A 16,675-nucleotide genomic window follows, 5' to 3' on the forward strand; every position below is an offset into this window, starting at 1 on the left:
TTTTAAAGCTTTTCCAATCTGTTTAAAGGCAAAGTCAACTTGGTGTATGTAAACTTCTGACCCACTGGAATTGTGATACAGTGAATTATAAGTGAAATCATCTGTCTGTAAACAAATGTTGGAAAAATGACTTGTGTCATGCACAAAGTAGATGTCCTAACCATGCCTTGGTTTTTGCTCTGACATGCACGGTGCATCTGTGGGACCTTATATAGACAGGTGTGTGCCTTTCCAAATCATGTCCAATCAATTGAATTTACCACAGGTGGACTCCAATCAAGTTGTAGAAACATCTCAAGGATGATCAATGGAAAGAGGATGCACCTGAGCTCAATTTCGAGTCTCATAGCAAAGGGTCTGAATACTAATGTAAATAAGGTTTTTCTGTTTTTTATTTGTTATACATTTTAAACCATTTCTAAAAACCTGTTTTCGCTTTGTCATTATGGGGTATGATGTGTATATTGCTGAGAGAAACAAAATATTTAATACATTTTAGAATAAGTCTGTTATTTAACAAAATGTGGAAAAAGTCAAGAGGTCTGAATACTTTCCGAAGGCACTGTATAGGCATAGGGCTGAGACAATAAGACACAGTGGCAGAATAAATTCAATCACATCTTTTGTTTCGTCACAAAACCGGAGAGCAACATCTGTCCGGTGAAGTCCATAAAGCATATTGCATGTAACAAACATTTACATGACCTACACAGCATGGTCAAGCAAGTTTAATGTTTCTGAAATGTTTGGACTACTAAACAACTATTGATTTAGAACCACAGAGAGTTGCCGCTAGTTGAAAAGAAAATAGGAGCTGCCTCCACTATTCCAGCACCATTTCAACTTCAACATTTCAGCATCGTCAAATCACCTATGCTTAGTTGAATACAGTGACAACTAAAAGATAACAAAAACTATTTTGTCCAATCAATGCAAGCTAAATATGATGTTCCTGTCAATAGTACTTGTGTGTGTGCGTGTGCGCGCGTGCGTGCGTGCGTGTGTGCGCGCAAGTACAAAAAAACATGTTGACTCACCCTACTTGTAGAGAAAAGGCAATGCCATCCTCCTCTCTTTCATTTGGCCAAAATGGTCTATGACTATGTCATGCAGTAGGCCTACATGCTTTTAGTTTCTGTTTTCCTAGGCTACCTGGCTAAAATGCTTGCTGGAGTATGGAAAACCAGCCACGTAGTGGAAACCGATGTCTCGCTTCCGGACAGGCTGAACACCTCCCGTTGCTTTAAGGATAATACAGTGCCCCCAACGCGGCCCGCTATCAAGGACTGTGGACTCTCCTTCTCTGTGAATGGCGTGAGTAAGACATGTAAAACCTCTACAAGATCGGTGGATCCCCCACGGGACGGTTGAGCTAACGTAGGCTAACGCGATTAGCATGAGGTTGTAAGTAACAAGGACATTTCCCAGGACATAGACATATCTGATATGGGAGAAAGCTTCAATTTTTGTTAATCTAACTGCACTGTCCAATTTACAGTAGCTATTACAGTGAAAGAATACCATGCTATTGTTTGAGGAGAGTGCACAGTTATGAACTTGAAAAGTTATTAATAAACCTATTAGGCACATTTGGGCAGTCTTGATACAACATTTCGTACAGAAACACAATGGTTTATTGGATCAGTCTAAAACGTTGCACATACACTGCTGCCATCTAGTGGCCAAAATCTAAATTGCGCTTGGGCTGGAATAATACTGTACATTAGAGCATTTCTCTTGCATTTCAAAAATAAAAAAATGTATTATCTTTTACCAGATCTAATGTGTTATATTCTCCTATATTCATTTCACATTTCCACAAACTTCAAAGTGTTTCCTTCCAAGTGGTATCAAGAAAATGCATATCCTTGCTTCAGGTCCTGAGCTACAGGCAGTTAGATTTGGGTATGTCATTTTAGGCTAGTCAAGGATCATATCACCTCCACTTTACCTGCAACCCTAGACCCACTTCATTTTGCTTACCGTCCCAATAGATCCACAGACGATGCAATCGCCACCAAATCACACTGCCCTGCCCCATCTGGACAAGAGGCATACCTATGTAAGAATGCTGTTCATTGACTATAGCTCAGCATTCGAGACCATATTACCCTCCAAGCTCATTATCAAGCTCGAGGCCCTGGGTCTCAACCCCACTTTGTGCAACTGGGTCCTGGACTTCCTGACGAGTCTCCCCCAGGTGGTGAAGGTAGGAAACAACACCACCTCTTCACTGATTCTCAACACTGGGGCCCAACAAGGGTGCATGCTCAGCCCCCTCCTGTTCTCCCTGTTCACCCATGACTACGTGGCCAAGCACGCCTCCAACTCAATCAACAAGTTTGCAGATGACACAACAGTAGTAGGCTTAATTACTAACATCGATGAGACAGCCTACAGGGTTCTGGGAGTGTGAGGGTTCTGGGAGTGTGGTGCCAGGAAAATAACCTCTCACTCATCGTCAACAAAACTAAGGAGATGATCGTGGACGTCAGAAAACAGCAGAGTGAGCACCCCCCTATCCACATCGATGGGACCGCAATGGAGAAGGTGGAAAGCTTCAAGTTCCTCGGCGTACACATCACTGACAAACTTAAATGGTCCACCCAGACAGTGTAGTGAAGAAGGAGTGTCTCTTGAAGTGTCTCTTCAACCTCAGGAGGCTAAAGAAATGTGTCTTAACACCTAAGACGCTCACAAACTTTTACAGATGCACAATTGAGAGCATCCTGTCGGGCTGTATCACCACCTGGTACGGCAACTGCAACTGCACCGCCCACAACCGCAAAGCTCTCCAGAGGGTGGCGAGGTCTGCCCAACGCATTACCGGGGGCAAACTTCCCGCCCTCCTGGACACCTGCACCACCCGATGCCATAGGTAGGCCAAAAAGTTCATCAAGGACATCAACCACCCGAGCCACTGCCTGTTCACCCCGCTATCATCCAGAAGGCGAGGTCAGTACAGGTGCATCAAAGCTGGGACCGAGAGACTGCAAAACAGCTTCTATCTCAAGGCCATCAGACTGCTAAACAGCCATCACTAGCACATCAGAGGCAGCTGCCTATAGACATAGATTAGGAATCACTGGCCACTGTAAGGATATGAAACACTAGCCATTTTAATAATGTCTCCATGTCTTGCATTACTCATCTCATATGTATGAACTGTACTCTATACTATTCTACGGTATCTTAGTCACTTTAATTGTGTGTAAATATTGCATCGCCCATCTCATATGTATATACTGTATTTATTCTATACTATGCCACTGTATCTTAGTCCAATGCCACTCTGACATACACTACCATTCAAAAGTTTGGGGTCACTTAGAAATGTCATTGTTTTTGAGAGAAAATCTATTTTTTTGTCCATTAAAATAACACCAAATTGATCAGAAATAGAGTAAAAACATTGTTAATGTAATGACTATTATAGCTGGAAATGGCTGATTTGAAATGGATTCAGTGTTTAGCTGTGCTGACATACTTGCAAAAGGGTTTCATAATGATCAATTAGTCTTTTAAAATGAACAACTTGTATTAGCTTATTCAACGGACCATTGGGACACAGGAGGGGTGGTTGCTGATAATGGGCCTCTATAGATGTTCCATAAACAATCAGCCATTTCCAGCTACAATAGTCATTTACAACCTTAACAATGTCTACACTGTATTTCTGATCAATTTGATGTTATTTTAATGGACAAAACAATCATTTTTCTTTCATAAACAAGGACATTTCTAAGTGACCCCAAACTTTTGAATGGTAGTGTATATGTATATATATTCTTAATCCATTCCTTACTTAGATGTATGTGTATTTTGGGTATATGTTGTCGGAGCTAGAAACACAATAATTTCGCTAGACCCGCAACAACATCGGCTAAACACGTGCATGTGACCAATACATTTGATTTAGATTTTTTTATTAGACCTCAGTGGGATAACGAGCTTGGGCCTGCTGTGCATGTGCGGCAACTGGGTGCACACAGGGTTGCCATGTCTGCTGTTTTTGAACACATTGGGGTACTTTCAAAAAATATGTCGCGGGTGAAAATGTATTGGCATTTGGGCTGCTTCTAAATTGCACGCGGCCGCCACGGCAATTTCATACAAATATATATTTCACCGTGACCTGCTGCTGCTGACTATCAGGCAGTGAGGCAGCCTGTTTTTGAGTGTGTGGGAGTGGTGGGGAAGGACGGAGGAGTGTCTGTGTGTGTGTTGAGACAGCTGAGTGAGAGGTGTGAGGTGCACAATTAGCCCAGCGTCGACAAGGTTTGGCCGGGGTAGGCCATCAGTGTAAATAAGAATTTGTTCTTAACTGACTTGCCTAGTTAAATAAAGGTTACATGTAAAAAATAAAATAAAAATGATCAAGGGAAGGGTTTTACACATGCTCAGTTCTTGGATCTCAAGCGCTGCGCCAGTACCTCGCGTTTTTCTGTTATGAGGAAAAGTCCAGAATGAAACTGACATTAAATGTGGAGAATTATACATTTGCATCTGTTGGCCATCAATTAGGCTATTTATTTATATGCATATTTAGGCTAGCCTACCATTTTATACAATACATATGTGGAAATTATTATATCTGGAGTCATTGCAAATTTGTGCCACCTGGAGCTGGAAAACGGTTTAGTAAATAGCCTATAACTTCAGTTTGTTTTTGTAACCTTGTGTTGTTATGCAAATATTAATGGACATGTTTAGTTCAGGAAATGGGAAGTTATCAATTATGATTATGGTCACAGTTCTATTGCAATTGCAGACAGACACTTTATTTTGGGACGATCTCTTGTTTCATGTAGTGAATCTGCTATTCAATGCGTTTGTATGGGCTAATAGCCCAAAATGATTTTGTGTCATATCATTTTGTAAGGCGATGCCTGCATCCAACTAACCGAACCATGACGAAATTGGATTACAACAATAAACCCAGATTTTAGTCAGTAGGCCTAGACTATGCCTATTGAAATTATTTTGCAGATAGGCCAATTATAATGGTTTGCAGTCTTAACATCTGGCACATAATAAAGTCACATTCGCATTTTAAAGTTTAATAATGGCAAATTATATTTTCTCTTGTGACATATTCAAATTAATTTATTAGTCACATTTTCTCGCAATAATTAGTCATTTGATGGAAACCCGAATTTTGCTTAGGTCATTAGAAGTTAAATTGAGATTCCTTCTTAATTGACTCAATAACGTTATGGAAAAATTGTTTATTGGTTAGATGTGGCAACTCCTCTCTTGCTGCGAAAAAAAAAATGGGCTAGTTTTCAGGCCTTGTGTGTGGGTTTTAAGTAGTCATTGGGCTGTAAATTCAGGAACACCTGGCAACCCTAGGCGCATTTGGCAGACCGGTTGTAGTTTTTATGGCCGATATAACGAGCTGGTGGCGAAAACTTTGATCAAACAATTCAGGGACGGAAATAAGTAAATCAGATTACATAATTATATGTAAGGTTAGGAAATCGAAATACAATTACGAAATCATCTGTAATTGTCAATGGTAAAACAAAGCTTAAGACGATGTTTGACAACCTTGAAAACAGAAAATGAATGTGAATTCGTCTGGACACGGTAGACTCCTCCTCACCGGTCTATTTATTTACACATTTTGGCTGGGTGTCATAACACAACAATGGAACAACTGAAGAGAGATGTGCAATTTAATCCATTAACAACAGCCAATTTATTTTCACGGGTGTTTTTCTGGTAAGTATACAACGCTGTTTACAGTTAACACTGTAGCTCGATATTTTGAAAGTAGCCGATTAGTAAGGGATAATCAACAAGGGGCTGGCTATGCGTTCTATGGAAAAATAACGAGTGGAGTGGAACTGACCTTTCACGGAGTTGCATTTATTTTCCAGAGAACACATAGAGCCCCGAGTTGAATGCTCTGCACCATTGGTTACTGCTTACTCAGGCAAAAAGCAAGTTTAACTTAAAAAAAACAGATACAAAAACGTAATGTATCACAGCGCCTCTCCTCTGTCTTAAGATATAATTTAACTACTGTATATATACATATGTATATATGAATAGTGTGTAAATAGTGTTTTTGTTGTCCCTTGGTGTCTTTCCTATATATCACGTTTATTTAATTTTTGCGGGATTTTTGTATTGAACTTAATGTCATATTTTATGTTGTTGGTCTTGTTCTGTACTTTGTAACGTGTCTGTGCGTTTTATGTGAATCCCAGGAATAGTAGCTGCTGCATGTGCACTGAAGTAGCTAGCAAGTTTACCAGAAGCTAGCTACAGTAGTTGCCTTGATAAGCAAACGAACAGACTTGATAGTTTAGCTAACCAAACCATCAGTCCTAGCTTGCTGTTATGAAAATCAATAAAAGTTCACAATAAGTTACAGAGCATTTGATTTGCCTGCTAAAACCATTAACAACAGTCAAGGGATTGTTAAGTAAATGTTGATATTAACTATTTGATTGTAATACAGTATCATTAACCTCTTGAAGCAACCTGGTCTCAGAGCATTTTGTATGATTATGTATGTAAATCCTACAGTATACACTCCATTTAGTATGATATGTAACATTTCGTATGGATGTATTAATTTGTGGATGTCCATCGTCCTTTTCGTATGATATGTTATGAATTTGCAAACATACAATATATTAGGAATATGAAAAATGTATGATATGCTACGAATAGTTAGAACTACACATTTACAATTATTCCATGCCAAACAATTGTGCATGTTTAGCTCTATCATCAGAGTTGTACAGCAAATAACTTCATGATGAGCAAACATAAATTGATCATGTAATTACAGATAAGTGAGGGTAGCCTCAAGATATCTCTCTATTGGCCACCATTAATTGTATATTTGAGTGACATAAAAGTGAACTATACCTGACAAGTGTTTTAGGTGAATTTCCGAATCATTTATGGGCTCTGCCTGTCGAGCAGTAGATGGGGCCCATTTGTGACCTAGCGGCTCGATTCGGTCTTATGTAGCAAAATTTGAAATTGTGTTTTTTAAATTGGATAGAAGTAAAGACTCAGAGCTAGAAAATTGTATATCATACACTACAGAGGATCAATGGAAAAGTAATTATGCTTTGAAAGTTGATTAACTTGTAACCCCACTTTTGAGAAAATGGTCCTTGAATGTTTTGGTACACCTACTGGAGAGCTCTTTGTCTACACTCATTCAGCATAGTTCACACCCTCTTAAGTAAGCCTTAGCCCTTCCCATCTCTTTAAGGATACACTTGAGGCCATGTGCTAAACAGAGTGAGTGCAGAAGTGTACTAAACAACCAAATATTTCAAGACTAAAGGCTGGTTTATACTGCGTTTACCGACATGTCTGTAGACAGTTATCACAGTGGCATCATGAACATTCTATTGTCGTTCGACATCAAACTTGTCATTGTCATTATGAAAAGTATAAACACAAAAACTACAGGCTGCATGACACCAATAAACCCATCTGTTTTAAAAATGAATTTAGTATGTGTCAATGTAGCAAACCAGGCAACTAAATACAACTTTCTAAACAATGTTTTGGTTTGCTTCAATTAATGACCATATCATATAGCTGACCATCTTAACTTTAGCTAATTTGTATGAATTATTACAGGAAAATAAGCTTACAACAAGATCATTATTTACAAGTTAATAGCAAGCTAATTGCAGATAATAGATTACGGTTGTGAGTGTGATGAAATAAAAACAAGGCATTCTACTAGATTTTTTTTTTTTTACTTGGACACTGTCTCATTGGCCTAACCTTATATCCTAACTTGACTTTGGTGCAAGTCATGTTGTTCCTCATATTACCGTCTCTGGTAAACACACACTATATCAAAGTTTATTGGTCACATGCACAGGACACAGAAGGTGTAAACAGTACAGTGAAATGGTTACTTGTATAGTGCAGTCTTTTGTTCAGACACGTAGCTAGCTAGCTAAACAATGAACCATAATCCCAACTCATAATGTTACTGCCCTGCATGAATCTGCAGGTAGCTAACCAACTAGTTTCAATGTTTTATTAGCTATCTAACACTAGCAATGCAAATGGCTCCAAGATATGAATAATATTACTACACAGATCATACAAGTAACATTAGCTATTGAGCCAGCCAGCTAACGTTAGCTAGCTAGCTAAGAGTACGCTTTAACTTGCAATGAAAACTACTTTCTGAAAAATTTGAAACTGGTCATATCTGAAAATGTAGCTAGCTGGACTCTTAACCTGTCACGGATGCCATGGTTGCCCTTAGTTTGAAGATGTAATCTCGAGAAAGGTGTTTTACACAACAGCCTGTGTGTTCTCTTTTCGACTCCCTCCACATATTTGCAATCAATAGCCAGAATTTTCTCAATCTCCTTAGCTATCATACTCTGCTTCCACCGGGCATTCCACTGATCTCCAAACTCGGCCCTCCAGAAAGTGGAGAGCAGCACTTTTGCAGTTCTTCTTGATATCTTTAAAAAAATACACATTAGAATGAATTACCTACACAGAGTACAAGTTAGAGACAGAAGCGTGCTACATGGCAGTCCAATCCGAACTCATCTCTCGACATGTCCAGCCCATCCATTATCTCAGCCAGACATGGCTAGCAGGTAGGTTCCGGTCTTTTTCCGGGGCTAAACCAACTATGCTCGTAATTTAACAATTTATTTGTATTTACAGATAGCATACACATTTGTTATTAAGGCAGATGAAATGTTCACATGTTCCAGAAGGTCAAAAATGCATTTTGATCAAATATAAATGTTTACGTTCAAATGCCTCTCCTGTGAAGTAGTGACGCGCGACATATTCTTTCTATTCCGCAACAAAGCCTCCTTCACTCACGCCGCCAAACTTACCCTAGTAAAACTGACTATCCTACCGATCCTCGACTTCGGCGATGTCATCTACAAAATTGCTTCCAACACTCTACTCAGCAAACTGGATGCAGTTTATCACAGTGCCATCCGTTTTGTCACTAAAGCACCTTATACCACCCACCACTGCGACTTGTATGCTCTAGTCGGCTGGCCCTCGCTACATATTCGTCGCCAGACCCACTGGCTCCAGGTCATCTACAAGTCCATGCTAGGTAAAGCTCCGCCTTATCTCAGTTCACTGGTTACGATGGCAACACCCATCCGTAGCACGCGCTCCAGCAGGTGTATCTCACTGATCATCCCTAAAGCCAACACCTCATTTGGCCGCCTTTCGTTCCAGTTCTCTGCTGCCTGTGACTGGAACGAATTGCAAAAATCGCTGAAGTTGGAGACTTTTATCTCCCTCACCAACTACAAACATCTGCTATCTGAGCAGCTAACCGATCGCTGCAGCTGTACATAGTCCATGGTAAATAGCCCACCCATTTTCACCTACCTCATCCCCATACTGTTTTTATTTATTTATTTTTCTGCTCTTTTGCACACCAATATTACCTGTACATAACCATCTGATCATTTATCACTCCAGTGTTAATCTGCATAATTGTAATTATTTGCCTACCTTCTCATGCCTTTTGCACACAATGTATATATAGACTCCCCTTTTTTCTACTGTGTTATTGACTTGTTAATTGTTTACTCCATGTGTAACTCTGTGCTGTCTGTTCACACTGCTATGCCTTATCTTGGCCAGGTCGCAGTTGCAAATGAGAACTTGTTCTCAACTAGCCTACCTGGTTAAATAAAGGTGAAATAAAAATAAATAAAAAAATTAAAAATAAAAAATTAAAAAATATGCCTAGTTTCCTGAAACGAGTCGATGTACACTTAGCTGATAATGGTTACTTTGCAAGCTACCGGTAGAAACTTTGTACAGTTGCCTGAACATAGTGGTAAGTAAACCCAACATAGGCATACCTAGCGAAGTATTCAGACCCCTTGACTTTTTCCACATTTTGTTACATTACAAATATTTCCTCATCAATCTACACACAATACCCCATAATGACAAAGCGACTACAGCTTTTTTGAAATGTTTGCAAATTTCTTAAAAATAAAAAACAGAAATACCTTATATTCATAAGTTTTCAGACCCTTTGCTATGATACTCGAAATGAAGCTCAGGTGCATCCTGTTTCCATTGATCATCCTTGAGATGTTTCTACAACTTGATTGGAGTCTACATGTGGTAAATTAATTTGATTGAACATGATTTGGAAAGGCACACGCATGTCTATATAAGGCCCCACAGTTGACAGTGCATGTCAGAGCAAAAACTAAGCCATGAGGTCGAAGGAATTGTCTGTAGAGCACAGAGACTGGTCTGTGTCAAGCAACAGATCTGGGAAAGGGTACCAAAACATGTCTGCAGCATTGAAGTTCCCCAAGAACACAGTGGCCTCTATCATTCTTAAATGAAAGAAGTTTGGAACCCCCAAGACTCTTCCTAGAGCTGGCCGCCCGGTCAAACTGAGCAATCTGAGTAGAATGGCTTTGGTTAGGGAGGTGACCAAGAACATGATGCTCACTCTGACAGAGCTCTAGAGTTCCTCTGTGGAGATGGGAGAACCTTCCAGAAGGACAACCATCTCTGCACCACTCCACAAATTAGGCCTTTATGGTAGAGTGGCCAGACACAAGCCACTCCTCAGTAAAAGGCATATAACAGCCCGCTTGGAGTTTGCCAAAAGGCAACTAAAAACTCTCAGACCATGAGAAACAAGATTCTCTGGTATGATGAAACCAAGATTGAACTCTTTTCTCTGAATGCCAATCGTCACGTCTGGTGAAAACCTGGCACCATCCCTACGGTGAAGCATGGTTGTGGTTGCATCATGCTGTGGGGATGTTTTTCAGCGACAGAGACTGGGAGACTAGTCAGGATCGAGGCAAAGATGAACAGAGCAAAGTACAGAGAGATCATTGATGAAAACCTGCTCCAGAGCGCACAGGACCTCTGGGGTGAAGGTTCACCTTCCAACAGGACAACGACCCTAAGAATGGGAGAAATTCCCCAAATACAGGTGTGTCAAGCTTGTAGCGTCATACCCAAGAAGATTTGAGGCTGTAATCACTGCCAAAGGTGCTTCAACAGAGTACCGAGTAAAGGGTCTGAATACTTATGTGCTATCATTTGCATTTATTTTTATGACCAAAAAAAACATGTTTTTTTGCTTTGTTATTATGGGTTAATGTGTAGATTGATGAGCGGGGCAAAAAATGATTTAATCAATTTTAGAATAAGGCTGTAACCTACCAAAATGTGGAAAAAGTCAAGGGCTCTTCCAAAGGCACTGTGTGTGTGATATATACTACCGTTCAAAAGTTTGGGGTCAGTTGGAACTGTCCTTGTTTTTGAAAGAAAAGCTGCATCTTTGTCCATTTAAAATAAATTTCAAATTGATCAGAAATACAGTGTAGACATGGTTAATGTTGTAAATTACGGTTGTAGCTGGAAACTGCAGTTTTTTAACGGAATACATAGGCGTTCAGAGGCCCATTATCAGCAACCATCACTCCTGTGTTCCAATGGCACATTGTGTTAGCAAATCCAAGTTTATCATTTTAAAAGGCTAATTTATCATTTGAAAAGCCTTTTTCAATTATGTTAGCACAGCTGAAAACTGAAAGCTGAAAAGGAAATCCTGGCCGGCCAAACCCTTCTCTAACTCGGACGACTCTGGGCCAACTGTGCGCCTCCTCATGGGTCTCCCGGTCAGCCTGGGATCGAACCCAGCGCTGTAGTGACGCCTCAAGCACTGCGATACAGTGCCTTAGACCGCTGCGTGTTGTTTAATTTCTTCACGCACTTTTCTGTGGGAGGAAATACAGTACTCAAGAACATCACTTTGGATAGGTTAAACATTTTGTTGATATTGATTCTTGACTTGAAGTTGGTAATTCGGTTTGATCATTTATTTACTTCTTCTTTCACTTCCAACTCTTTTTCTCCCAATTTCTCTCTGCAAACTCTTTATTGCACACAATCAATCCCAATATTTTGATTTCTTCCTTTACCTCTATATCCCAAGTAGTTTTCTTTTCAGGTTTTCCTGTCTATACTGCCTCTGATTTGGCCTTGCGGCAGATACTTTCTCATAATGCCAAAAGTACTCTGACAATGTCAAATTCCTTTTTGTGTGTGAACAAGAACAGTCACGTCGTCGGCGTATCCTAGACTCGACACTTTATCTTGATCTAATAATACACCCTTTTATCTTCAGTAAAGGGGGGTTCAGTAAAAGTGTCCAAGCCTTGTGATATTTCATTATTTATTTGTTTATGTCTTTTTTTATGTCTAAAAACCTGTTTTTGTTTTGTCATTATGGGGTATTGAGGTCCTTTAATACATTTTAGAATAAGGCTGTAGCGTAACAAAATGTGGAAAAAAGTCAAGGGGTCTGAATACTTTCCGAATGCACTGTTTCAACAATAGTTTTTCTGTGGAATTGTCCAATTTTTCATGTGTCAGTGGTCTTTTTAAAGAGACTATCTGGATATTCTCTGCTGTCACGTGCTCATTTCAATTATCATAACCCAACATATGGTTGTATTGCTCTTGTTTATATTTTTGTTGTCTTTTGAGTTTTGTAAACAATCAATGTAAAGCTTCAAAATATCTCATGGACTGTCACTCCATGCATAGTCCCACATCTATTACATTTGAGAGCGGTTCCACTTCTCCAGCCCCATTATTCAGTTTAAGTGGTGTGGCTGGCCGCAGACCCCAGATTATCCATTCAATGCTGCCTGATTATCCATTCAGTGTTTTCCAGGGTTAGAAAACACCACAAAATCAGTAGAGCAAAGCAAGCAAACTGATGACAGGTCAGTCAAAAAGTTAACCTTCTATCCCATGAGCCGTACTAGAGTTCAGAGAGAATGTTGCACAGTGTTGATGCACAGTATGATGAACTGGTTGTTTTGAGCACGATGAAGATTTGTGATTTGACACATCCAGATCTGAATGTGCCATTCCACACTGCTCATTGCTTCAGTTTGAAGGAGGCAACCAGTTGCAGTGCTCTTTCAAGCTGAAAAACAAGGTAACAGTAGTTAGGTGTCCATCCAATTAGCGATAGATTTCCATGTGAATATTCAAAAATCTTTATAAAACTATTTGCGCATTTTAGACTTGAGATGTTTCCATCAAACAGACTTTTTGCGGATAAAAGGCTGTGTGTGAGGACATAGTGCACATAACAATAACTTTTGCCTTTAAATTTCCACGTACTGAATGAAAAATACAAGTTAATTGGGTTTCCATCACATTTATCAACACTACTGATGGTTTTGTCACAACTGTTGTCATACGACAAATGTGCCCGCTCTAGTCTTGGCACATGCTCTTTAACCAACAGCTTGCTGATGCAGTGTGGGTAGTCTACCTACATTATGAGATTATTATGAATAACCAATATTATTTGTATTTGTCAAACGGCAGCCAAGCATCGATCATCATGTCACCAGAATAAGACCCTCGAGATTTATTGGAAAGGAGAATCACCTTACACATTCACCACCCTGTGAAGTTCCTCATAATTGATTTAATCTGTAGCTTAATAAACTGCATGCTTTCCTGAGTCGTAGTGGGAGGACCACACAACATATCATCGCATGACTCTAAGTTTACTACGATGTGATGGTTATTATATGAATATTTGCCCATAAATACATTTTACCAACAAATGAATCCCACCATGTCGAACTAAATGTGTTCTGTCGACATTTATACAATTGTGCCGGCGTGGTTTGTGGTACTGAGAAAGGGGTAAAGTTCACAGTGCTCCTTGCATTTAGATGTAAAAACATTGTTCTTGCATGCATATTGATCAAGCAACAGTTACCACCTGTAATAGAATATTATTTGTTCCATGCTAATTCCTATATCAGTGACACTGCTGAGGGAGAGTGGCTGATGTCACGTAAAGTTGGCTGACACAATTAAAACAAATGAGCTATTGGTTAACACTTGAACCCTGAAGCAGTCATTCGTTTAAAAGGTAAAGTTACTTATTTAAGGTACATTTAATTTGTTACTCTTCAACCAAGTTGTCGTAGGGCAGTGCCAACAAACAAGGCCAGTTTAATTCTTCCAAAAAACCAGGCCCTTCTACTACATGTATATCCTAATAAAAAATAAAAAACATAAAGCAGAATATTTAGGACAGTGCATTTTAACGTTGGGGTTCATGGATGAAATGTTGCTCATACACATCCACTTCCTATTTTGTGAGTTCTCTTTCCTCAATCTGCATTGGTTAATTATTGCATTAGTTCATTTCTTATTGCACTGGCTAATTAATACATTGGTTAATTAATGCATTGGTTAATTGATTCATTGGTTAATTAACCTGCTCTGTCTCTCTCTCCCCTCCTTTTTCTTCTCTATCAGTTGGGTAACCCCTTTATTCAGTATTGGAAATAAGCGGAGGCTAGAGGAAGATGACATGTACCAAGTGCTTCCCGATGATGCTTCTCAGGGCCTGGGAGAGGAACTACAGAGGTATGACATACTGTGGCCCAGCTCTATTTTTCTCCCTAGGACCTAGCCCTACCCCTGGGCCTATCCCCTAACCTAGCCCTATCCCCTAGCCTAGCCCTATCCTCTAGCCTAGCCGTATCTCCTAGCCTAGCCCTATCCTCTAGCCTTATCCCCCAGCCCTATCCTCTTATCTTCTAGCCTAGCCCTATCCCCATCTCCCAGACCTATCCCCTAGCCTTATCCCCTAGCCTAGCCCTATCCCCTAGGCCTATCCTTTAGCCATATCCCCTAGCCTAGCCCTATCCCCTAGCCTAGCCCTTTCCCTCTTCATTGTTTACATCCCTTCTTGTATTGTCTGTCTTTTTTTTTTCTTTTTCTGAGCGTTGATTGATGACTTTCCCTGGCTTCATTTGGAGTTTCATGCTAAACCACTGAACTTAGCACCATTGTGTATTTAGGCTCCAAATAGTCCCAGGTAGAGATTACAAAAATATGAATGGCCTGTGTTCTGCTTTCTGATCATAGTCTTAACAATGTGCTAATCTTTCCAGATATTGGGATAAGGAGGTTCGAATGGCTGCCAAGGAACTGCGTATGCCCAAACTCACCAAAGCCATCGTGAAGTGCTATGGGAAACCCTACGCAGTGCTGGGGATCTTTAGTTTCACTGTAGTATGTAGAAATATACGTTTGCCTGTTTTTTAAAAGAACATTTGATCTATGTACCTACAGTACATGGTGAGTGGGTTATCTTTCCATATATGTCAGCTTTTACAGTGTAAATAAGTGGATTTGAGTTCAGGTTGAAATCGCTCTACCTCTCTCTTGTTCCCCCAATAGGAGGTGGTTAAGGTGATCCAGCCAGTGTTCTTGGGAAAGCTGATCCAATACTTTGAGAAGTACGATCCTGATAATATGGATGCACTGTATGAGGCCTTTGGCTACGCTGCTGGTGTCTCTCTGTCCACCGTTGCACTGACCGTCCTCCAAAGTCTCTACTTCTACCACGTCCTGAGGACCGGCATGAAGATACGAGTGGCCATGTGTCACATGATCTACAAGAAGGTCATTCTACGCTGCATACTTGCATACAGCATTAAACAAATTGAAATCTTTAAGAACAATTTACTAGTAAATTGAATTCCCCCATAGGCCCTGTGTCTCAGCAGTGCAGCGATGGGAAGAACAACCACAGGCCAAATAGTGAACTTGCTATCCAACGATGTCAACAGGTTTGATGAGGTAAAAGCAGGAAGTGCATGAAGACATGCGGTTACTTTGGATGAAATGGTTGAGCACATCATCACCCTTCATTCCATAGGTTTATGAAGAGTTATGGCTCTAGCTTATGTAACAATTGACCATTCCTCAAATGTACAGGAATGGAATGCACCAATATTTGAGCCGTCTTGTCATCCTGTCCTGGCAAATAAAGTACATAAGTTAAATCCAGACGTAGAGAACAAAGTCATGGATGAATGGAAAATGCAGATGGTTGCTTAGCACAAATGTTTACAATAGTCCAACGCTAAACTCAAAGCAGACTGAAAGAATATAAATGTATATAACATGGGGAGCCCATGCAGCTTCTTCAGTGGTATGATGACAAGCGTGGCCTGTTGTCCGCTGTATTAGGTCATGAATCCAGCTCGAAGGATCATATCATCTATGTTGTGCTAAATGCAACTACTTAGAAACATTAACAGCTACATTAACCAAGGATCACTGGTCTTTGTAGGTGACCACCAATCTGCACTACCTCTGGATAGCACCTCTGCAGGCTGTGGTGGTTATCAGTCTCCTGTGGTATGAGATTGGCCCGTCGTGCCTGGCAGGCGTGGCTGTCCTTTTGTTCCTCATGCCACTACAGACCATGTTTGGAAAGCTCTTCGGCTCCCTCAGGTGAATTACATACGTTACATGACATGACTTGAATTTACAGTCAGAGTGGGTTCTTAGTAGAAGTTGACTATGTCCTTATCTGTAGGGGGCAACATGTTTCAGTGAGTGTTTCCTATGCTTCAATGATTATGTCATAGAGGTACCTTAGGTCAACCTATATTAATGATGCCCATGTTTTAAACCCCTTTTCAGTTTTGACTGTAAAGATTACCTCTTGGAACACTTCAAGCACATGTGAAGAAAAGTTAGCTTCGTGAACACTTGCTTGGGAAGTTGTCCACATGATCAACGACACAAGTGCTGGACGTAATAGTTTTGATTTGGCGCTATGAAACCCTAAAGCAATGCA

The 16,675-nt window shown here is 40.2% G+C and overlaps 1 pseudogene; it reads left to right on the forward strand.

Moving 5' to 3' along the window:
- The first annotated feature begins 5,354 nt into the window (after nucleotides 1-5,354).
- LOC139373156 (ATP-binding cassette sub-family C member 4-like) overlaps nucleotides 5,355-16,675 on the forward strand; it is a 43,356-nt pseudogene continuing 32,035 nt past the window's right edge.

This window comes from Oncorhynchus clarkii, chromosome 18 (assembly GCF_045791955.1).
Source record: "Oncorhynchus clarkii lewisi isolate Uvic-CL-2024 chromosome 18, UVic_Ocla_1.0, whole genome shotgun sequence".
NCBI lineage: Eukaryota > Metazoa > Chordata > Actinopteri > Salmoniformes > Salmonidae > Oncorhynchus > Oncorhynchus clarkii.